Consider the following 25,786-nt stretch of genomic DNA (forward strand, 5'->3'; position numbering starts at 1 on the left):
GGGGGGGTCTCTAAAAGAAGAAAGACTCCAAGAGTGATATAGAACAGAAATTTAGAAATTTAAAGAGACAATCTATAGAAACAAGGACTTCACAAGCAACGGGATGACAATAAAAGCTTATCTTTTAATAATCACTCTCAACATGAATGGCCTAAACACTCCCATGAAATGGCACAAGGTTGCAGACTGGATAAAAAGACAGGACCCATCCATATGCTGTCTACAAGAGACTCCTTTTGAACCTAAAGATACATCCAGACTGAAAGTGAAGGGATGGAGAACCATCTTTCATGCCAACAGGCCTTGAAAGAAAGCTGGGGTAGCAATTCTCATATCAGGTAAATTAGATTTTAAGCTAAAGACTGTAGTCAGAGATACAGAAGGACACTACATCATTCTTTTTTTTTAAAGATTTTTATTTATTTATTTGACAGAGATCACAAGTAGGCAGAGAAGCAGGCAGAGAGAGAGGAAGGGAAGCAGGCTCCCCGCTGAGCAGAGAGCCCAACGTGGGGCTCAATCCCAGGACCCTGAGACCATGACCTGAGCTGAAGGCAGAGGCTTTAACCCACTGAGCCACCCAGGCGCCCTGGACACTACATCATTCTTAAAGGGTAATAAGAAGATCTAACAACTGTAAAGATTTATGCCTCCAACATGGGAACAGCCAACTACATAAGCCAACTGTTAGTCAAAATAAAGAGGCATATTGGTAAGAATATGTTAATTGCCACTCTCAGCAATAGACAGATCATCTAAGCAGAAAATCAACAAAGAAACAAGAACTTTGAATGACACATTGGACCCGACTGACCTCATAGATATATACAGACCATTCCTCCCTAAAACAACAGAATCCTCATTCTTCTCGAGTGCACACGGAACTTTCTCCAGAACAGACCACATACTGGGTCACAAATCAGGTCTCAACCAATACCAAAAGACTGAGATTATTATTCCCTGCATATTCTCAGACCACAATGCTCTGAAACTGGAACCCAATCACAAGAAAAAGTTTGGAAGGAATTCACACACTTGGAAGCTAAAGACTATCCTGCTCAAGAATGTTTGGTTCACCAGGAAATCAAAGAAGAATTTAAACGATTCATGGAAACCAATGAGAATGAAGACATGTTGGTCCAAAATCTATGGGATATGGCAAAAGTGGTCCTAAGGGGGATATACCTAGCCATCCAAGTCTCATTCAAAAAAATTGAAAAATCCCAAATACACAAACTCTCTTTACACCTTAAAGAACTGGAGAATCAAGAATAAATGAAGCCAAACCCATGTACAAGAAGGGAAATATTTAAGATTAGAGCAGATATCAATGAGTTAGAAACTACGGATACAGTAGAACACATCAACAAAACTAGAAGATGGTTCTTTGAAAGAATTAATAAGATCGATAAACCACTGGCCAAACTAATCCAAAAGAAAAGAGAAAGGGCCCCAAACAATAAAATTATGAATGAGAGCAGAGAGATCATGACTAACACCAAGGAAATAGAAACAATCATCAGAAATTATTATCAACAGCTATATGCCAATAAGTTAAGCAACCTGGAAGAAATGGATGCATTCCTAGAAACCTATAAATTTCCAAGACTGAAACAGGAAGAAATTGACAACCTGAATAGACCAATATCTAATAATGAGATTGAAGCAGTGATCAAAAGCCTCCCAAAAAACAAGAGTCCAGGACCTGACGGATTACCTAGGGAATTCTACCAAACATTCAAAGAGGAAAGAATACCTACTATCCTGAAGCTGTTTCAAAAAACTGAAACAGAAAGAAAAGTTCTAGACTCTTTCTATGAAGCCAGAATTACCTTGCTCCCCAAACCAGGCAAAGACCCTTTCAAAAAGGAGAGTTTCAAACCCATATCCCTGATGAATATGGATGCCAAGATTCTCAACAAGATCCAAGCTAACAAGATCCAACAGTACATTAAAAAGGTTATCCACCATGACCAGGTGGGATTTCTCCCTGGGATGCAAGGGTGGTTCAACATTCACAAATCGATCAATGTTATAGAATAAATCAATAAAAGAAGAGAGAAGAACCACATGGTCCTCTCAATTGATGCAGAAAAAGCATTTAATAAAATACAGCATCCTTTCCTGATTAAAACTCTTCGAAGTACAGGGATAGAGGGACATTCCTCAACCTCATAAAATCCATTTATGAAAAACCCACAGCAAATATCATTCTCAATACAACCCATGCTTCTAGTCTATTCCCAATACATTGGAAAATGGCTGCGTCTGATTCTTTTGGGAGCCTTAACATCTGATCAGCTTGTGACGTTCACATCTTTGTTATCCTTGGTCAGTTCACAGGTTGTGCAAGTGTTAGATTATGCAAATTCTTTCACACTCTTATTTCTACATTGCTCTGTAGAGGCTTACCTTGACCAGAATCCCACATTTTTTCTTCCTCTTCAACCTTCCTACTGTGTCCTCTAGGCACTCCCATTTCATGGTGAATGGCCTTACATCCTCAACCTCTTTATCACGTGTTTCTGTTACTTCCCAGCCCTTATTCTTATTTACCATTGTTATTTCTAAACCATTACTCTTTTTCTGTTTCTGACAACTGTTCTTTTGAGGCATATGCTGTCCCACTGAATCTGTCATTCATTAACATCTCATCTTGTGTCAACTCCTCAGCTTGGTTTGACAGTCACTTGACAGGGTCAGGAAGAAAAAATGTACATACGCCAAGTATATTGCTGAGACAGAGCATGGAGTACTACCTGGAGGGCAGAATTAGAGCAGACACAGGGAAGGTAGATTGAGGGGATAGGCAGAATGTGTGAGCCACATAAAATACCTGAATAATAGATAATCTATGTTGTATGTTAGATCTGGCTCATACTAATTCACAAGAGCTGGCTGTTAAATTTTCAGAGATTTTGTAAGCCATGACACTAGTAGCTTGAAATGGGATATTATTGGAGGTATTTACACCATGGAAATCTGTAAATACTACTCATCAAGATTCTTTTTTCCCTCATGACAGACAATTTGTGTGTGTGTGTGTGTGTGTGTGTGTGTGACAACCAATTCTTAAATATTCACTAGCACACCACTGTATGGTAGGGAAGACAAAGGAATAAAATGAGTGAATATAAGGTTAGAAAAGTTGAAGAGAAATTTCACATAATTCAAATTATGCCTATGACAAATTGTCACCCTAAAATCTAAGGCCAAGAACAAAAAGTAAAGAAGATTTAAATGGTAAATCCCAGAGTAGCAAGATTAAAGAAAGATTCCAAAGAGAAAAAATAGGAAAATATCCTTATTTTGGTTAAACAAATAGTTTTCAGCTTTACTGATGAAGCTGAATCACAAATGAAAGGAAATGAATGGAAATTATATTAGCATGTGATCCCATATCACTGGACACTCTAAGGTTGAACTCAGTCTAGAGTATTTGTTTATTCTGTGTGTAATTAGGCTACTAGGTACAGCTTTGGTGTTTAAAAACTTATATGGGTCAAGAGCCTAGAAACCAACAATAATAATAAGAATATGGAGGATACACGGCTCTTAGGAACATGTATACAGTGAAAATAAAAAAAGGTGGAGTTTTATGCTGCCTCCCCTTATCCACTGAATAATATCATGCAAGTCACATAACCTCTCTGAATTCATTTCCTAAGCTGTAATATGACAATGGAAGTACCTAGCTCTTAGAGTAGCTATAAAAATTACAAAGATAATGTAGTTTACAGTGTCAAGTCTAGTGCCTTGCTCTTAGTAGATACTAAAATGTTTTGTTCCTGTTTCATCTATACTTGTAAACACTTCTTTTCCATGTGATAAGTCCCAAATCCTATTCTTGAGAAGACAAAAATACAAAATCAGAAGACCTAATTGTGTAAGGCAGCTGCTCACCACTTCTTCTTCTTCTTCTTCTTCTTTCTTCTTTCTTCTTTCTTTCTTCCTTCTTCTTCTTCTTCTTTTTTTTTTTTTTAAAACACTGATGAGAAGCTCTAATCCAGGGGTTACAAACTTTCTGTAAAGGACCAGAGAGTAAATATTTCAGGGTTTTTAGTCCATATAGTGTCTGTCCCTGGGGTGCCTTGGTGGCTCAGTGGGTTAAGCCTCTGCCTTCAGCTTTAGTGAGGTCATGGTCTCAGGGTCCTGAGATTGAGCCCCCAATCGGGCTCTCTGCTCGGCAGGGAGCCAGCTTCCCCCTCTCTGCCTGCCTCTCCGCCTACTTGTGACCTCTCTCTCTCTGTCAAATAAATAAAATCAATCTTAAAAAAAAAAACAACATATAGTGTCTGTCCCATCTGCTCAACTTTGCTGTTGCAGGTGCAAAAGCAGCCACACACAATTCATAAACAAGTATGTATGTGACTATGTGCTAATAAGACTTCATAAACACTGGAATTTTAATTTCAAATAATTTTTACATGTTATGAAATATTCTTTGACTTTTTTCAACCAGTTAAAATGTAACAATCATTCTTAGCTCACAGATCATATAAAAGCATCTGGAAAGTTGGATTTTGCCTGCAGGCTGAAGTTGGTTGACACCCATTATTATGCTTGGGAACAAATTAGGATAAATCAGTGGGTTTGAAACATATTTTTAAACCTCGGTATCCTTTGCTCAAAGAAGTCTTGCATGACAACCACTTGTTACTAGAGTTTCTGTAAGGATGTGAATCTATCAACTCTCCCACTTCTTCAAAAACCTACCCTTCCACCAACACAACACTTCTGCACATATATACCATCTCCTGATGAGATTTTATGGGATGCTTTTTGAAAACCTTACAATGAAAAATAAAAAAAAATCTACTAAAAACTGTGTACTATTTGACCCCCTATTTATTCATATTCATATTCATGTTTATATTTATATTTATTGGGGGGAGAGGCAGAGGGAGAGGGAGAGAGAATTTTAAGCAGGCTCCACCCCCAGCACACAGCCCAGATGTGGGGCTCGAACTCACAACCCCGAGATCATGACCTGAGCCGAAATCAAGAGATAGATGCTTAACTGACTGAGCCACCCAGGCATCCTATTTGACCCCCTTAAAAAAAACAAGATCCAAATATGGAAAAGGCAGACAACAGTAATTAAGAGTCCTCCACAGGCTACACACATCCTTCAAATATTTTCCTACATTAGACTTCTTATTCATGTTTTCAGACATGTCTCTCAACTGAATCTTTCTCTTATCCGACAAGAATCTCCGAAACTTGTACACTATAGATTATCTGCATGTCTGCATGACGGTTTGACCCTTTCTCTTTTCTTGCTTGTACTGGTCTCTGTTATTGGGATTTGGCCTCTGCTTTGGTCCTGGGCACATGACCCGTACAGTTCTCAGTCATCCTACCATCCCAAATCCCTGACCACAATAGTCAGATCTGAGTTATGAAAAAGGCCATCTAGACTAATCAATTCAGTGGGAAGGAAATCTACCAAAACAGAATCCCTGTACAGACAATTCAGGGAGAGTTATCAAATGCCTGTTTACATTAATAAAGGACGTAGAAGAGGAAGCACACATTTAGTTAGGTCTGCTATGTGCCAAGTGCTATGCTAATCATTCATTCTAGAATTAAGAAAAATTTGGCAAGCATTTTTATGAAAAGTATGAAGGGCAATCCAATCTTAAGAAAGAAGCTAAAATGAGTGGTTTTTCTAAGTCCTTTGTTTCAGATAAAGTATTACAAGTTCCTTCTTACAGAGAGCTCTAGACACATTTTCTAGCAGGGAGAGATACCTAGAGATGTAGGTCAAAGGAAAAACTATTCTGAAAATCCACTAAAGGCTTCCCGTGGCATCTGGGAAAAACAGACTACCTTTGCAACAGAAACAAATATAGACATTGAAAAGAAAAGTACACATATGTTACAAAATTCATCCTCTAGCACTAATGCTAGATGACAGATGAATAGACTTTCCTAAGCATGAAATCCAAACTTCCAGGTTGGGACCGAATATAATGGGGCATTTCAAGATGTTATCACCCGATTTGAAAACAAATCAAAACAAAACAAACAAAACCCTTGGCTTGACTTTTGAGAGTAGTCATGGTAAAGCATATGCATAATCTCAGGTAATACATGTTAAGTGAAGCAAAATGACTGGGCAATTACATTCAGACCTGGTTTTAGCTTCTATAGAAGTTCAAAGAAAAAAAAATTAAGGTTTATTTATTTATTTGTGAGAGAGAGAAAGAGACAGAGAGAGCAAATGATCGGGAGGGGCAGAAGGAGAGGGAGAGAGTATTTCAAACAGCAGAGCAGTGCCTGATGCGGGGTTCGATCCCACAACCCTGAGATGAGGGCCTGAGCCAAAACCAAGAGTTGGACACTCAACCAACAGTGCCACCCAGGCGTCCCAGAAGAAATATTTTTCAAGGGAGTATCTCAAAGTCAGTACTTCTAATACCTTTTATTAACACCTACCTGTTAGTACTGAAAAAGTGATCTACAAATCGCACCTGAGACAAAACAAATGGCCTGCATTTATTAACCACCATGTGTTTACTTTCTTAGGACTTCTATAGCTATTCTCCAACTTTCCCCACTCCGCTTTATGCCCTGAGGGAATGACTAAGAAGTTGCATCAGGTGACTTTCTTTGCCCTACTTTAGTTGGGTGCAACCAACAGAAAAAACCTACTGGAGATCAGTGAGGAGTACAAGGCAAATACATGTATTTCCCTAGCTCCCTCTTTGGATGAAAAGAACAGTGCCATTCTCTCCTGAAGGCTACAACTCTGGTGTGCCAGTAACCATTCCCTGCCCCCTGTATCTTCAGGCCAAGTGGAGGTAATGGCTCTGCACTGCAGTTAGTTTAGAGGTACTATATTGTGCCTTGTTAGTTTCCTTTAACCCTGTTTGTACATTTTCAGGTAGCCCCTTAATTAAGCTCTCCTCAATTCTCCCCTTAGAGCATACCATCTCTTTCCTGTGTTAACCATGAATGACTATGACCTTATTTTTTTCACTCTTACTTATGGACTGAACAAGAAGACTCTTATTCATTGTTTCCAACCAACACTGTATATGTATCCTTTAATGTCTAAGTGATGAAGCAAGCATTAGTGAGTGAAACGGGCCAAACAGGGGTCCCATGGAGAACTACAAATATTGCATTTCTCAATAGTTCAAGGGCATTATATTACCATTAGTTGTGTACCTTGCATGTATAATATATACTTTGCTTTATATAAAATAATTTGTCACAAAAATCCAAAAGCAAGCCATAAAATTACTTACAGTAAGAAAAGCTTCATGTTATCATGTATATATACACAGAAAAGTTTCTCAAAGGAATTAGAAGAAAATAACACTGGTTTAATTAGATCATGAGATTACGGATAATTACTTTCTTAGAGTTTTCACACTGTCCGTATTAAGTAGGATTTTTCTTCTAAAAAAAGAACCAATACTAAGCAGTTAAGACTTGGGAAAACAACAATAGCTTCCATTAAGTTCTAGAGCAGGTGCTGTACTGAATTATTTCACTGATAAATGGATCAACTCCAAAGAAGAAACTTCAAATAAAAGTTCAGATATGTGACTCAAAGGCAAAAAGAAGAAAATGCTCCATGAGCCAGTGAGGGTATCACCTTTTGCAACAATTATAACAGTTATGTCATAGGATAAGGATTTCAGGAGACCATTAGAATATGCACTTGCTTATAAGGCTGCCAAAGGTGACCTTAATCGTCCAGTCATGTTCTGTTCAGAACCATTATTCAGCTTTCAGTTGCTATGAATAGTAGCTGTGTGATACAGTCATGTTTAAAGGGACAGTGGCTGTTCATTTTCATCTGCTGTCTCTCCTTTAGGCTGTTATTAAGATTTCATGGAGTTTGCAAAATGCCTGTCCCTGGAGACCTTGCAAAATGAGCGGCAAATACAAAGACTTTGATGTTCAATGTCAGGGAGGACGATTCACTTGGCTGTGCTGCAGCCCAGCAACACCATGATCTGTTATTAAGATGACATTTAATAAAAAAATGCCAATTATTGGACTTCTATTAACTGTGTAAGTGAAGAATGCACAAAGTTACAGTTATACTGAGAATGGTATTTGGTAAGATCACATTGATGAAATAAAAAAGGTCTTGCTACCATTATTCATTTTAACACAGTATCTAATTTTGATATTTATCTTTTTAAAATAAAATTCAGTTTTTCAACTTTAAACACATTTTTATTGGAATAAAACATTAGATATTTATATTTTAGTCACCATGATTTAATAATCTATGATCTCCCTATCATAACCCTTCCCAGGTATCTCTGAAACAAGAGACTACACAAAGGTTCTTGGTTAGCTTGACCTCTTTTCTCCACCAGCATGCCCATGTCTTATCTTTCTCTAACTCCTCATACTTCTTATTGTTTGTACTAAAGGTATTAATAGGTGAGAAATCAAGTCATAAGTGTTTTTCTGATAGTTTTAGCTAGCTAAGATAACTATTCGTGGACTTACTATAATTAATTTTGAATAGGGAAGCAAGAAGCATTTTATAATAGACTGCATATAGGGTTTCATAAAATCATAGGATATTTGGTTTGGAAATGATCTTAAAGATCAGCTAGTCCAACCATTCACCCAGTGCTTAAATCCTTTCTATATTATCATCATGTCATCTTTGAACTGGTCTAGGAAAAGAGATTTATGAAAGCAACCCATTTGAAAGAGGCATTAATTTCCATATATATATTATATATATAATTTATATATAATATATATAATATATTTTATATATATAAAATATATATAATTTATATATAATATATATATATAATATTACTCTAAACATGTTTACTACTCTTTTAAATTCAGTATGGCATACGTTAATGGGAAAAGGAGAAGAAAAAAGTCCTTCCCTGGTTTTCTTACATATCTATCTTTTAAAAATATGTTTAACAGTTACTGGAGGGTGCAGAACTTTCTTCTTCTGATACACAAAATGAAATAAATTATGGCAAAGACCCTAGTTTCTAGGATACACGCAAAAATCTAAAACAATATCTCAAATGAAACATTATTTTCATCTTTTAAATTTACTTTAACCACTTACATTTTGTCCAAGCAAGTCAAGTCAGATAGGTACGGCTCTCCCTCCCAACATTAGGTTCTAAACAAGGGGATATTTTTTCATGTGTTTGTTAGCCATTTGTATATCTTCTTTGGAAAAGTGTCTGTTCATGTCTTTTCCCCAATTTTTGACTGGATTATTTGTTATTTGGGTGTTGAGTTCGAGAAGTTCTTTATAGATCTTGGAAACCAATCCTTTATCTGTAATGTCAAAAAATGCTCAACATTACTAACCATCAGGTAAATACAAATCAAAACCACAATGAGATACCACCTTATATCATTCAGAATGGCAAAATTTAACAAGACAGGAAATAACAAGTGTTGGCGAGTATGTGGAGAAAGGGAACCCTCTTACACTATTGGTGGGAGTACAAGCTGGTACAGCCACTCTGGAAAACAGTATGTAAGGCTCCTCAAGACATTAAAAACACAGCTACCCTATGACCTAGCAAATGCACTACTAGGTGTTTACCCCAAAGATACAGACGTAGTGAAAAGAAGGGACACATGCACCCTAATGTTCATAATATTCATAGCAGCAATGTCCACAATAGCTAAACTGTGGAAGGAGCTGAGATGCCTTCAGCAGTTGAATGGATAAAGAAGATGTGGTTCATATATACAATGGAATATTACTCAGCCATCAGAAAGGATGAATACCCATCATTTGCATTTGCATCAACATGGATGAAACTCGAGGGGATTATGTTAAGTGATGTAAGTCAAGCAGAGAAGACAATTATAATATGGTTTCACTCATATGTGGAAAATAAAGAATAAAATGGAGGACCATAGGGGAAGGGAGGGAAAACAGAATGGGAAGGAATCAGAGAGGGAGATGAACCATGAGACTCTCTGGACTCCAGGGAACCTAACTGAGGGTTATAGGAGGGAGGGAGGTGGAGGATGGGGTAACCAGGTAAAGGGTATTAAGGAGGACACATGTGGTGATGAGCACTGGGTGTTATATACAACTTATGAAACACTGAACACTACATCAAAAACTAATGATGTACATAATAAAAAAAATAAGAAAAAAATAGACTGATGACGTAAAAAAAAGAAAGAAGGTGAGAATTCAGATCTGAGTTAATCATTATAAATGTTTTCAGAGGAATTCAGAATTTAAACATTATCCAAAACACAAAGACCCAGAGTTAGGGATTGCCACATTGGCCATGAGTCCCACAACCTCAGGTAGAATTTTATATATATAATATACATACATATATATGTATCATATATGTGTACATACATATACATCATATATATCACATATGTCATATATGTACATACATATCATATATGTACCTATGTATTTGGTTTGATGAAAGATATCAAAGAAACAGGAATTTCAGCAAACTAAAAAGTGGGGAAAATACAAAGAAAACCACACTTAGGCATATCATAATCAAACTACTGAAAATCAATGATAAAGGGTGATTGGAACATTCATTCTAAGGAACAACAATTAGAATGATGGCTGTTTTCTCATCAGAATCAATAAATGTCACAAGATAACAAAACCACATATTTGAAGAAAAAAATTGAAAATCTGAAATTCTATATGTGGAAAAAATATCCTTCAAAAACGGGAGCATAAGAACTTAGGGCAAGAAACTGGAAGTATTGAACATTTAAACTATAAAAGATTTTTTAAGTTTAATAAAAAGAATACTTGATATCTTTTAAAAAACTCATGATATGTTATATCTTGGGTAACTGAACATGATAATAATAAAGAAATCATAAATAAATAAACAAGGGGATAAGGCTTAAGAAAGACCCATAGGAAAACTCAAACAGTCCTCAAAAAGTTGTATTGTACAGCTGAAGTGTGTACCTTCAGACGCTAGAAGATACACAGAAGGGAAGAGGGAGATGATCTAAAGATAAACTTCACTCTGCTCAACTTTCTTGAAGGTAACCCAGCTCCTGAACATTACCTTGTTTATTCTTACCCTCAGTTTATTTTGGAAGTCTTCTTACAGACATACCTAAGGTCAGGTGAAAGACTGTCAAGCACTTTTGTTGAACCAAATATATGGAACTAACAACCATTTTCAGGAATCAGATCTTAGTGGTTAAACCTAAGGAGAAAACTATGCAGAATCTATAGCCAAAACTATGCAAAATCTATAGCCAAAGAGCTCTTCAGAGCTCTTTCTGGTTTAGCATTATGCCTAGCACATATCAGATGCTTTATAAAAGTACTCCACTGAGAATAGCTGAAGAGCATTTCTAATGATGAAGATAATTCCATGGTGAGTCATTTATCCAGCTACTTCCCAGTTTGAGGAATTAAGAGTCATTAAGACTGAATCAATTTCTCTATATACTTTTACTGTCTAAATTGACAAAAGTATCTCAGAGAAAAAAAAACAGACTTCAAAATGACTACATTAAAAGAAACAAACTATTTATTTTATGGTTATGAAAGGTACTGCAAATAAAGTATTCATCTAAAAGCTGAAAGACTTATGCCACTTAAATGCTTGGGATAATCAAAGGAAAGTGGGTTCAATTACTAAAAATGGAGAGGCAAGGAGAAGAAACCAAAAAAAAAAAAAAAACCACTTACTTGATAAAGTGCTGCAATATCATAATTAAAATATGTAGCCTTTTCTAGGTTATAAAATTTTAAGTGAATTCAAACTTGCAAGCACAAAGAAATAAGTACAGTAAGTATTAAGTAATCTTTTATTATGTTGCCTGGAAAGGAAAGCATTAAAAATCCATTAGAATGAGTTGGTCTTTGCCTTCATCACTGTCTTATTTTGGGGTTCCCCAAAATCAGAGTCTGAGACAAAGACCACCTTGCCATTGAAGGTTAAGTGCTACCGGCCTCTGTCATTTCAGTATTCCCCTTTTCTTCTTTGGTATTTGAAAGCCCATTTCAGTATTCCCCTTTTCTTCTTTGGTATTTGAAAGCCCAATTCCATGGCAGTATCTCTTTCTGTCAGCCCTAGCCTTCAGAGGATACTACTGAACCCCTCAAAGATGTTACTGCTTATTGCCAGGACATTTCTTACGTTAGTGTGGAGATTGCACTATGGCCCTTCTGGGGAACATGGTCAAGTGGTAAGTTCGATGGTCTCAAGAAATAAAACCTTTCTAACATTCCACCTCCCTCAGTCTTCTGTTCCCCTCCTCACTACCATGCCCATGTATTCCTGTATCACTACCTCATCTACTGTAGGCCATTACTGTGTCAAAGCTTCAAAGACCCATCCCAAATTATCTTAGAGCAAAATTCAGGTGTCCTTGTGAATATTTTGAACTCCAAATCATGGGTGAGTGCTTGCAGGTCAATAATTTCCTGATCCAATATCCTCATCATTCACTCACACATATGGTCAATATCAATTACCTGGCCCTACGATTCATTCAGGATGTAAACTACTTGCTGACACAACAGGGACTGTGTTTCCATGTGTGGGTTGGGCCATGACCTACTCCTGGGTCCCAGTCTTGAGGTCTGAGGGTGGCAGGAGCAGTTTTTGAAAAAGACATACATGATATTCAAGTCACCTGCCTCAGATGAGGTCCTTCTAGTGTATTCAAGCAAGAGTTTCTCTATTCCAGCAAAGAGCAGGAAGCTAATTCTATCAGTTGGAAAGGTTTAGTGGATTCTGGTGTTCAGTACTCTCAGGCTGATACATCAGTATGTGTCCATCCGAGTATCACAGTCACACTCCTTTCCTCTTAGAGTTCTAACTTTTATAGAGGATGCCCGTCAAGGCAATGCTTTAGATATCATGGCATCTCTGTCATCTTTAAAATTAGGTCTTGAGTCTGATTTCTAGCATGGTCTGCTCAGAAGCTGCAAGAGGTAAGTTTCTCCTTATTTGCTTCCCCAGGGACCCTCTGGCTTTCAGCGTTTCTTGAGTTGGTAGCTGGCAGACCTGATGCTGTCATTTTTTTTACATATGTCTAAAGTAATTACATTAGCTACTCACCTTCATCTTACTATATAATTCTTATTTGCCCCCACAGTTTTCCTGTGACACTGCTATCATATTACCCAATATTTCACTTTCCACATTCATTTATACAGTACTGTGGTGAGCAATGGGGATACAGTAAGTTCTACAAACTTGTATGAGATTTATAATCTGGTTGGCAGTGTGTGTGTAGGGGGGTACAGGATATATACATGTGCATATAATAAATATATTTTGCAACTATGTCATATGTATATAAATATCTATTTATAAGAGTGGAGATTATAAAGGTCAGTCATTCCTCTGGTGTGACCAAATATTATTCATAGATAAAACAATCATTTGATTGTTCAAAAACTTGTAATGCATTTTTTTGGGTTACATGTAAAATTGATCTTACTGAATATTGATTGTTTTGGCATTAGTGTCACAATTCATGTTCTTGAAAAAGCAACCATACAATAATAGGCCCTTGAAATTACTGTCAGGATGATGTTGAGGATAATGTGTTTTATATCCTGTAACATTCCCTTTATAATCTCAAGAGAAATAGATCTCTTAATGTTTATGCCAGAAAAATACGGGCTTTTCCTGGACCCAACCTTTAAAAAATATCAAAAAATTGCAAATAATTCTGCTTTCTTTGCTTTGGCCACTGGGAAGCCTGGAGCCAAATCTCCATACGATTTTTGGTGATTTAATGGAATTTTATAATAGGCATTTCTGTAAACTAACGATATCTTCTAGTTTCATTTTATTGGTCCACTCATGTTCCTTCACCTGGATCTGTTTATAAATTTGTATTTTATTTGTTAATAATATAAGTCACCATGGACTCTGAAAAACAATCTGAGGGTTCTGGAGGGGAGGGGAGGCAGGGGGTTGGGTGAGCCTGGTGGTGGGTATTAAGGAAGGCACATATTGCATGGAGCACTAGGTGTGGTGCATAAACAATGAATTCTGGAACATTGAAAAAAAATAAAAAAATAAATAAAAATTTAAAAAATAAGTCACTTCAAGTTTTCATTTATACTGAGATGGACATACATTTATCTAATTAAAAATAATTTATGGGGTGCCTGGGTGGTTCAGTTGGTTAGGCGACTGCCTTCAGCTCAGGTTGTGATCCTGGATTCCTGGGATCGAGTCCCTCATCGCATCGGGCTCCCAGCTCAGCAGGAAGCCTGCTCCTCCCTTTGACCTCTCTCCTCTCATGTTTTCTCTCTCTCTCTCTCTCAAATAAATTTTTAAAAATCTTTAAAAATAATTTATGTAGACATGTATTAAATACACATTTTAATTAGCATTTAATATTAAATGGCAAATGAGCTTATTTAAAGTGAATGATACAGCAGAGGTGGTGGAGTATAAACACATACACGGAACAGTAAAATTCAAGAGCAGTTTTACACTGATGAAGAGTAAATGGCTCTAAAGCCATTATTCAACAAAGTGTATACTATTTAAAAAATGACAGAACTGGTAAAATTAGCAATATGGCTTTAGACTTGTATTTCCTTACATACAACTGTTTCAAGTCACGATAGAGTCTCAAAAGAAACTAGAAACACCAATTTTACTCTACATGTCTCATTTACTGCCTAACTATATAGATCAGGGAATTCATCTTGACTTAAAATAATTATATTTATTAACACTAATATTAAGGCTACAATGTAAGTTTATTTAACTTGCAAAGCGATATCATCTAAAACTCAAATGCATAATCCTGGCACATAAGAAAACTAAGCATATATCACAATAAAACTTCAAAAACCCTGTGAAATGAATATTATAGAAAAATGTAATGGGCTAATGCACAAATATGAAATACTATTAGAAAGGTCCATTGAATACTGTTATGCTGAAAATAAATAAAAAAAAAGAAAGGTCCATTGAAATATTATCTTGCAACCAGTTAGAATATCTTCATGTTTAAGGAACTATGAATGAAGCAAAGAAATATGACAAACAAGGATCATGAATTAAGAAGGTGGAGAAGAAAAAACAATGCACTTGTAATTATGATGAGAGCATTCTGAGTATTTAAAATCCTGAACCATCTTACCAGATGACACACAAATATTTCAGTCTTAGAATAGAGTTATTTCACAAAATCCAACTGTGTTTATCCCAAGTTGGGGTTACCTCCCAGGAGAAATGACAGACTCAGTGCATCAAATTAATCATAGTGATGAATATAAAATTACAATGGCATCACTGGGACCAATTCAGGGAAGGGTGGAAGAAGTCCCTTTGGCAGCTGCCTGCCCAGCCAATGGTACAAACTAATGGAGAAGTCAAGTACAAACACATCCTGCAGTCCTGTGATTAAATTACTGCCCCACTATTCATATACACGTAGACTGGACCTGGCCAAAGTACAGTAAATGTTAAGGCAGTACTGTCTCTACGTCTCTGGAAGAAATAGTAGAAAATTGCCAGTGAGTCTGATAGAAGGGTCTATAATCCACAATATATTCAACAGTAAATTTAGTTCTTTTCAAGATAAATATGATTTAGTGATTTTAACCATCTCTAACAGTTTTGAGCGGAAGAAATTAACAAAAACTAATAAATACCTTTTCAAATATATATTTTATTAACATTTCACTGGTAGTAGTCATGTGAGTAGCTAGTTCATAAAAGGATTCATCAGCCATTCTGCATTCTGAAAGAGGTGGGTTGAGGGGGCAGAATTCCGATAGCCTAAGAATAATTTATTAAACTGCACCATTCTTGATCAGTTTAGCTTGCTTAAACAAATCACATCAAAAGTTTATGGACCAGTTACCTACCTGCTAAGACATGCTTTCTCAGTTATGGTATATGTTCATTTAATTATCACAACAACTAAAGTAGATACTATGTACTCAGTTGGATAAGGCAACAATGGCTTACACTACTTAAGGTCATGTGCAATTTACAGGACCAGTCCCAGAGTGCTGGAGCTAGAATTGAAGCACAGATCTGTCCCTAGGGCCCAAATGCTTAACCACTTATGTACTGATGTATGTGGATACTGTCTCTGAAACCATTCTTGAATCAGTCCTCCAGGGATTTCCATCTTGCTCTGTAAAAAGTCCTGGTCATATACTAGCTATTCAATTCTAGAGCAGAATCCTAAAGGAATGAGGCATGATTTATGATTTTATACATGGGAGGCATTTTAATACCTAGTTTCTAAGATAACATCTATTTCTCTTCTTTCCTTCCACCCCCATTCTTCCTTGAACTAGAAACATCCAATTTGAGATCAGCAAAGGGCCCTAGTAGTTATCTTATCTGATCTTTTCGTTATTTAAAAATGATAAAACCAAGGCTCAAAGAGGTTAAATGATTTATAGTTGATGAGTGGGGCCTCCCTAATGCCTGGGGTCCTCAGCTAGCTCTCTGTCACGTTCTGTTACAGGCTCTTCCATCTTTGCCCCATATTTTCCCAGCCATCTGAAGGAGGAGAAGTACCATAAAAATCATTTTTTCAGTCTCAGTAAAAGGAGGTTTACCACTAGTATCTGGACCTCTCTCATGTTATAATAGAAACAATGAAAGAGGCTTTACTGAGCTTCTCTATTGCAACCATGGGCTAGCGGTGACACTGGACATAAACAATCCTGAAAACCAATCTCAATTTTCTATTTGAACTAGAAGGAAGAAAGCAAACACATGAATGTGTCAGACTGCAGCTTTAACCTGGAGAAGAAATAAAAAAGCCAGACAAATAGAAAAGAAGGAACATAGGAAATATAAAGCAAAATACCAACTGTATAAATTAGATTAACACTGGGCCTCCTGGACATTTCTAGGTTTCGTGTTTCTGACACATGAGACAGTTTTCCTATCTCCATTTCCTTCTGCTTCCCTGCTGCCCTTCTTCCTGGCACAGGTTAGAATGGTAATTTATTAACTGATGACTTATAGACACAAGATTAATTTAAAAGGGCAGTTACACACACACACACACACACACACATACATAAATACACATACACACTTGTCCCTCTACCCTGAGTACAGACTCATATTAACAATTATTCAAACACATCAGAGGCCTATTACTCAAATACATAATCTGTCTTGCAGTGTTTCTCAGGGTGCTACTGGCATTTGGAGTGAAACAATTATTCCTTGAATAGACTATCCCACACACTGCATGATTCTTAACACCTCTGCCTTCTGCCACCAAAGCCCAGGAGTTGCACTTAGTCATTCTGACAACCAGAAAGCACCCTCAGCCATTTCAAAAGCCCCCCTGGGGTGAGGCAGTACTTCCCCAACAGAGGAACACCAGGAATGAGAATACTCTGGGTCCAACTTAGAGAAGTTAACATTAGAGATTTATCTATTCAAGACTTATTTACTGAGTGTCTGCCATGAGCTCAGCCCCACGCTAATTTCTGGGAGGTACATTCATGAGTCTAAACAGATGAGGATTTTGCTGTAATGGGGCATGTAGGATGGTGGGAGAGACAGATATTGATTGAATCTTCACATACACATAAATATATACATTCAGAATTCTGGTAATAGGAACAAAGAGACACACAATGCTATTAGAGTGTCTAACAGGGAGATCTGCTTAGATTCATTAAGGAAGTTTCCCTAAGGATCCTTGAGCTTGAGCACCATTATGAAGCCCAAGTAGAGGTTTATTGGGTAGTCATGCAAAGTACATTTTCAGGAGAGGGAACAGCATATACAAAGTTCACATGGTGAAACAGAGCATGGCAACTACGAGAGACAGACACAAGGCTACTGGGGCTAGACTTGATGGAATGAGAAGGAGTGTCACGTGTGATAAAATTATAAAGCTAAATAAGGGTGATTATACACAGTCTTATAGTCTATGTCGATAAAAATTTTCAGAAATAACCAACCAAGTGAAATGTGGTAGAAGGCAGAAGAAGGAGATGGATCACAGGAGACACAAATCCACCACTGGGCATTATCCCATGAAGTTTATAATAAATCAACTCTCATCTAAAGGGAGATCAAGATAGCACAGGTAAAAACATCTTCAGTGTGTGGTAATTAAGTGGAAATTAATCTACAAATTGGGTACTATGCAATGTTCTATGGAGGTGGTAATAGGTAAGCGTAGATGTCTAGGAATGCTGGGGGGTGGTGGGAATTTGGACAACCTGGAGAGATCATGAGTTAGAGGGGAATAAATACTGAGGATAGAGACAAAACTCCAGGAATTGGGTCCTACTTCCAAATTTTCTTGTCTCGTGAGTACTTTGCCAGTCTCCGATTAGAGCTTTTATTAGTAAACGAGGACAATAATAACCCCCAGGGTTCTGAGTAGCAATAACTGAAATATCTGGAAGAAGAGTGTCTAACCCAGTATGTGACACATCCCAGGTGCACGATTCATGCTTTTGATGAAACTAAATTTCTTACATTGTGAAGTAAAGCAATAAAAACTGCTCTGACATTGCAAGGGTGCCATAAGGGCAAATGGGATAAGTTAGTAAAGAAGCACAGAGTACTACCATCTTCAGTAAAGGAATGTGACATGGATGCCACTCTGAATTCCTCATCCATTTATTTTCTTGTCAGTGGGATATATTCACAGAGACAAACTGCCCCATGGAACATCTCTCTTTTAGTCCTTAGAAAAATCATAGATAAGGGACAGAACAAGTAATAGCATGCAACTTTTTTTTTTCCTGGTGAAATAACCATTATTGGGATAGGATAGTTTAAATGCTCTAAGTGCATGTGCACACCATTTTTCTTTGGATGTCTTGCAGAAAATAAAGCATTGTTATGGGGGAACTTTGGACCAGCTTATGGACCAACAATTTTTTTTAAAGATTTTATTTATTTATTTGATGGAGAGGGAGAGAGCACAAGCAGGCAGAGCAACAGAGGAAGAGGCAGAAGTAGGTTCCCCACTGAGTAGGGAGCCAGAGGCGGGGTTCAATCCTAGGACCTGAGCCAAAGGCAGTTGCTTAACCAGCTGAGCCACCCAGGTGCCTGGACCAACATTTTGTAAAATGTTGACTGACCACAATATTTTTTCAAGTAAATGCAGTTTACAGCAACTTGTTCCCAGCTTATGCCAATGCTGTGAATGTTCTGCCTCATACTCCCTCAGTCCAATTCTAAATGAACCTGCAGCTGTGGTAACCAGTTCCCAGGACACTGACAACTTCCCACCTCAAGTGCCTGCTATCAACTGCTTCTTTGTCCAAGGGTTTCCTCTGGAGGGCTTGTCCAGCCTGCTTGTTGGGAAGCCTAGAAATGTCTAAGGCTTCACTGCCCCAGAAACTACCCTCAACCAATGACAGTTGAGAGTTGGTGGGAAAATACTTCATCTTACTTTGTTCTTTGATGGAATATTTCTGAAGCATGTTCCCCACAGTTCTCAAAGAGTCCCCAATAGGATTGATCCTTAGTTGCCCACCATGAAAACCTGCTCATCACAACCCTTTCAAGATATCTTTCCCTTCCCTGTCTCACTTTCCCTACTTTCCTCCATGTACTTCTTTTTTTTTTTAATTTTATTTATTTATTTGACAGACAGAGAGAGATCACAAGTAAGCAGAGTGGCAGGCAGAGAGAGGGAGGGAAGCAGGCTCCCTGCTGAGCAGAGTACCCAACATGGGACTCGATCCCAGACCCTGAGATCATGACCTGAGCCGAGCCGAAGGCAGAGGTTTAACCCACTGAGCCACCCAGGCACCCCTCCACGTACTTCTTATAATTTTCTTCCAAATTAACTACTTGGACCCACTTTATGTCCCAAAATGTACTTCTGGGGAAATCCAAACTTAGAAAAAGGATTCCTGAAATTGTCCAGGTCATAACATACAACTTCTGTCTCTAATGACACAATGGTGTCTCATCTAAAAGGAATCATGTCCCTGTGCTCTCTACAAAGAGGAAATCATTATTTTTTTTGAAATCATTATTTTTAAATGCCTCTTACTGAAAAAATACCAAAATCAAACATATATTCCTTAAGAAGGAATGGAAGCTGTTCAGAATATCAACATTTGATTTTAAACTGTATTTAAACATCAGGCCATATCAAGGCCCACCAACTCTTGAGGGTCATTTACTTCAAAAGCAAGGAGATGAAAAGATTAAGTAATTTAATGTGATGGATGACTTTGTGCCTAAATGTCCTTTACCACCTTCTGATTCCTAATTGCCTGTATTGATGGCATTAGGTTTAACATGCTAAATAAAGCCTAAGAGGACTTAAAATTTCATTTGAATGACCTACAAATGCCCCTCATCTGAGCTTCTTGGAGTGCTTCCAATAGATGCTAAACTATGCAACCCATGTAATTAGCTATTTTAGATAGTGAATTAGTAAGGACGCTAGACCATAAGCTCAGTGAGGAAAAGAACTACACTCAGCTTATTTACCTTGACACCACTAGTTCCTAACACACTGCCTTCTACTTACTAAGTGAGCAATAAAATGCTCTTGATTGAACACATAAGCAACCTCTACCTAGAGGACTTTTACTGTATTTATATGTATTCAGAAAGCACTGGGTGTTATATGTAACTAATGAATCACTGAAGACTATATCAAAAACTAATGATGTACTATACAGTGGCTAACTGAATATAATAAATAAATAAAATATCGATAATAAAATATTTTAAAACAAAAAAAAAAAAAAGAAAGGAGAATATTTGGTATTTAAATGGTTACAGATCTAAGGAGAAAATCCTAGTGTACATTTATCTTTCATCTTCAGTGTGAAAGCCAGAAAGCTACCTGGCTCTTTTCTGGTCCATTTACGTATCTGAGAAGATAGAAGCAGGAGAAAGTTGAAAAAATTACAAGATACAACAATGAACCTTAAAAGAAATATTTCACCCATATAAATACTTGTCTCAACCCACTATTCTCTGTTCTTTTAGTGACACTGGTATGGAGGAATCATGGGACTCCAGGTCAGAATCAACTTCATTATATATTCTTTATCCTATGCTAGGAGAACATAAGGAGTTCAGAAGAGTTTCTACTCCACACTTAATAACTAAGCAACAGCTAGTCAAATCCCTGTACATGATCTTTTTTTTTTTTTAAGAAGGTAAATGTATTATGTTATTGGTTTATGAATGAAGTATCTTGGAGTGTTTTGGGTTTGATACAAGTCCGATATAGCAACAACCCAGCAAAGAAAACAAAGAACTTACCAATATAGGCATGTTATATATAATAATTGAATTTTTAAAGAACTCAGTATTTTAACAGAATGAAGGAGCTCAATCCTGACAGAGTCTTATTTTAATTCTGGAATAGTTATTATACAGTATTTTATTAGTTCCATGTGTATAATACAATGATTCAACAGTTTAATGCCTTACACAGTGTTCATCATGATAAGTGTACTCTTAATCCCCTTCACCTATTACATCCGTCCCCCTTACCTACCTCCACTCTGGTAACCATCAGTTTGGCCTCTGTAGTTGAGTTTGTTTCCTGGTTTGTCTCTTTTATTGTTTTTTGTTCATTTCTTAAATTCCACATGAGTGAGATCACATGGCATTTTTCTTTCTCTGAGGGACTTATTTCACTGAGCATTAAACTCTCTAGATCCATCTATGTTGTTGCAAATGACAAGACTAAATTCTTTTTATGGCCAAGTAATATTCCTTTTTATGTACATACCACTTCTTTATCCATTCATCTGTTAATGGACACTTGGGTTGCTTCCTTATGTTAGCTACTGTAAATAATGCTATAATAAACACAAGGGTGTCTTATATCTTTTCAAACTAGTGTTGTTTTTTTTTTCCTATGGGTAAATACCCAGCAGTGGAATTACTAGATCTTACTGTAATCTATTCTTAATTTTTAACCTCCTTACTGTTTTCCATAGTGACTGCACCAGTTTGCATTCACACCAACAGTACATGAGGGTTCCTATTTCTCCCTATCTTTGCCAACACTTGTTGTTTCTTGTGGGGTTTTTGTTTGTTTGTTTTATGCTACTCTGACAGGTGTGAAGTAGTACTTCATTGCGGTTCTGATTTGCATTTCCATGATGATAAGTGATGTTGAGCATCTTTTCATGTGTATGTTGGCCATTTGTATGTCTTCTTTGCAGAAATGTCTGTTCATGTCTTCTGCCCACTTTTTAATTGGATTTTTTTTGGGGTGCAGAGTTATACCAAACTTATTTCACATATGTAATTTGCAAGTATCTTCTCCCATTCAGTAGGTTGTTTGTTAGTTGTTTCCATTGATGTGTAGAAGCTTTTTATCTTGATATAGTCCCAATAATCTATTTTTGTTTTTGTTTCCCTTGCCCAGGAGACTTATCTAGAAAAATGTTGTTATGACCAAGTCAAAGAAATTACTGTCTATGCTTTATTCAAGGATTTTTATGGGTTCACATTTAGGTGTTAAATGTGAAACACTTAACAATAAGCTTAAGTAAGGTTAAATCCACTTTGAGCTTATTGCGTATTGTGTAAGAGAGTGGTAAAGTTTTATTCTTTTGCATGTACCAGTCCAGTTTTCCCTGCACCATTTGTTGAAGGGATGGTCTTTTTCCTATTGTATATTCTTTACTGCTTTGTCAAAGATGAACTGACCATACAATAATAAGTTTATTTCTGGGTTTTCTACTCTGTTGTATTGATCTATGTGTCTATTTTTGTGCCAATATCAGACTGCTTTGACTAATACAGCTCTGTGGTATATCTTGAAATCTGGGATTGTGATACCTCCAGCTTTGTTCTTCTTTTTCAAGATTGTTTTGGCAATTTGAGGTGTTTTGTGGTTCCACACAAATTTCAGGATTATTTATACTAGTTCTGTGATAAATACTATTGGTATTTTCATAGGGATTGCATTAAATATATAGATTGCTCTGGATAGTGTGTAAATATACATTTTCTTTCTTCTGCTTCCTCTAGTATATAGCCTCTTAGAGACCTCTGCACCTCTGGAGATTGGCATATATCTATATCTAGATATAGATATTTTTTATATATTATATATATATATATATATATATATGTATATATATATATAATTTGACCTTCCAATTCATTAGCATAGAATATCTTTCCATGAGTTTCTGTTGTCTTCAATTTCTCTCATAAATGTTTTATAGCTCTCAGAGTATAGGTCTTTCACTTCCTTGGTTAAATTTATTTCCAGGTATTTTATTCTTTTTGGTACAATTGTAAAGGACTATTTTCTTAATTTCTCTTTCTGCTACTGCATTATTCGTGTATAGAAATGCAGTGGATTTCTGTATACAGACTTTTGTATTCTGGGACCTTATTGAATTCATGTATCAGTTCTAGTAGTTTTTTTGGTGGAGTCTTTGGGGTTTTCTTTATACAGCATCATGTCATCTGCAAATAGTGAACATTTTCCTTCTTCCTTAACAATCCGGATGCCTTCCATTTCTTTTTCTTTTCTGATTGGTATATCTAGGACTTTCTGTACTATGTTGAATAAAAATGGTAAGAGTGGACATCCCTGTTTTGTTCTCGATCTTAAAGAAAAAGCTCTGTTTTTCACTACTGACTATGTTAGTTATGCATTTTTCATATAGGGCCTTTATGAAAGGCCTTGTTGGGATATATTCCCTTTAAATCTACTTTGTTGAGGGTTTTTTTAAAATCATGAATTCATGTTGTATTTTGTCAAATGCTTTTTCTGTATCTACTGAAATGATCAGATGGTTTTTACGCTTTCCCTTGTTGGTGTGATGTATCATGTTGATTTGTGAATAGTGAACCACACTTGCATCCCAGTATTAAAGCCCACTGGATTGTGGTGAATGATTTCTTTACTGTATTGTTAGATTCAATTTACTAATATTTTGTGGAGGATTTTTGCTTTATCTCTGCTTCTATTCTGAGTGATAGCCTTGCTGGATAGAGTATTATTGTTTGCAAGTTTCTTTCAGCACTTTGAATATATTGTGCCACTCATTTCTGGCCTACAGCATTTCTGCTGAAAAATCAGGTGATGGCCTTACGGAGTTTCCTTTGTATATAACCCTTTTCTTTTCTCTTGTTGCTTTTAAAATTCTCTCTTTATCACTATTTTTTGCCCAGACTATGTGTCTTGGTGTGGATTGCCTTGAGACGACTTTTTTGGAAGCCCTCTGTGCCTCCTGGATCTGGATTTTTGTTTCCTTCCCTAGATTCAGATAGTTTTTCGCTATTATTTCTTTAAATACATTTTCTGCCCCCTTTTCTCTCTCTTCTCTGTCTGGGGTCCCTATAATGCAAACGTTATCATACTTGATGATGTCAATGAATTCCCTTAGTCTATTTCCATGTTTTATTATTTTTTTCCTCTCTCCTGCTCAGCTTGATTGCTTTCCATTACTCTGTTCTCCAGGTGGCTGATTCGTTCTTCTGCTTCCTCTAGTATGTAGCCTCTTAGAGATCCCCACACCTCCAGTAAATGCTCTGAGATCAGTAAACAAATCTTTCTCCTGTATATGCCAGGCATTTTTCAAACTGCTGCTTCTAGGCTATATCTCCATGGGGCTGTTTGTTGTGCTGTCTCTTTAACAGTGGGCACTCTGTCCTTCAGGCTTTCCCACAGGGGAGCCAGGTGGTTTTTAAAGTTCCAGGTGTTAAGCTCCACTGATTTTAAGAACTTATGAAATCCAGCCCCTCTGAAATTCAAAGCCAAATGTTAGGGGTTTTGTCTTCTCTGTGTGGGTTCCCCATGCCTGTGGTGTCTGTTTCCTTCCCTTCTCCATGCCTGAAGCATTCCTCCCTCCCGTGGACTGTCCCGTGGGTCCATTTCGCTCCTGTCTGCAACTCCACCCCTTCTACCATCTGTGATGTGGCCTCTTCTCTACATTTAGCTCTGGAGAGTCTGTTCTGCCAGTCTTCAGTTCACGGCCATTGTTCTGTGACTAAGGACTGCTAAGGATTTTTTGTATCTATAGCACTCAGCAGCCCACCCTGATTTGCTTTTATGGCTCTCCCTAAATGTATGCTTTGCATGAAATTGTAAGCACTTTCTCTCCTCCCCTTGATCCCCTTTCCTTTTTCTTCTTGTCCAGGCCTGCTTTTAAGAGTTCCCCTGCTGGCAAGCCTTTTCAGTCTATTGGCCTCTCAAGGTCTTTAGCTACTACTAGAGACACTTTGCCTCTCTGCTCAAGAGCACCCTCAGTGATTCCTTAAGACCCCAATCACATGCTCACATTTGTAGAAGAACAGGGGCAAAAATTAAACTTTTAACAATTGCCATAGTGGATTGCTTTATCAAAAATTCTCTAGGTATGGTGAGTGCTGTGAAATGTGTAAACCTGGAGATTCACAGACCTGTACCCCTGGGGATAAAAATATATTATATGTTTAAAAAAAATTTAAATTAAAAAAAAATTAAGATAAAAAAAAATTCTCTAACACTCAGAACATTAAGATGGAGCCCAGGTCTATTTTAGGGGATGCTGAGGGCATGGGAATATTGTCCTGTTAAGAGATAATGCCTTTCCTTCAGTAACTATGCAGCAAGTCAAACATCTTGTTTTTTGCTTGTTTGCCTTATACACTTATTTAATAAACAAACATAACATTAATAGCTATCTATACTGGCAACGTTTTACATTTCTCTGAAGGATTTTAAGAAGGGTCACAGAAGGGAAGAGGGTAGGAGGATGGGCAAATTGGGTGAAGGGGAGTGGGATATACAGGGTTCCAGTTATGCAGTGAAGAAGTCATGGGAATAAAAGTCACAGCATAGGGAATATAGTCAATGATAGTGTAAAAGCAATGTATGGTGA

This window comes from Enhydra lutris, unplaced genomic scaffold, assembly GCF_002288905.1.
Source record: "Enhydra lutris kenyoni isolate GAN:26980312 unplaced genomic scaffold, ASM228890v2 scaffoldscaffold23, whole genome shotgun sequence".
Classification (NCBI taxonomy): Eukaryota; Metazoa; Chordata; class Mammalia; order Carnivora; family Mustelidae; genus Enhydra; species Enhydra lutris.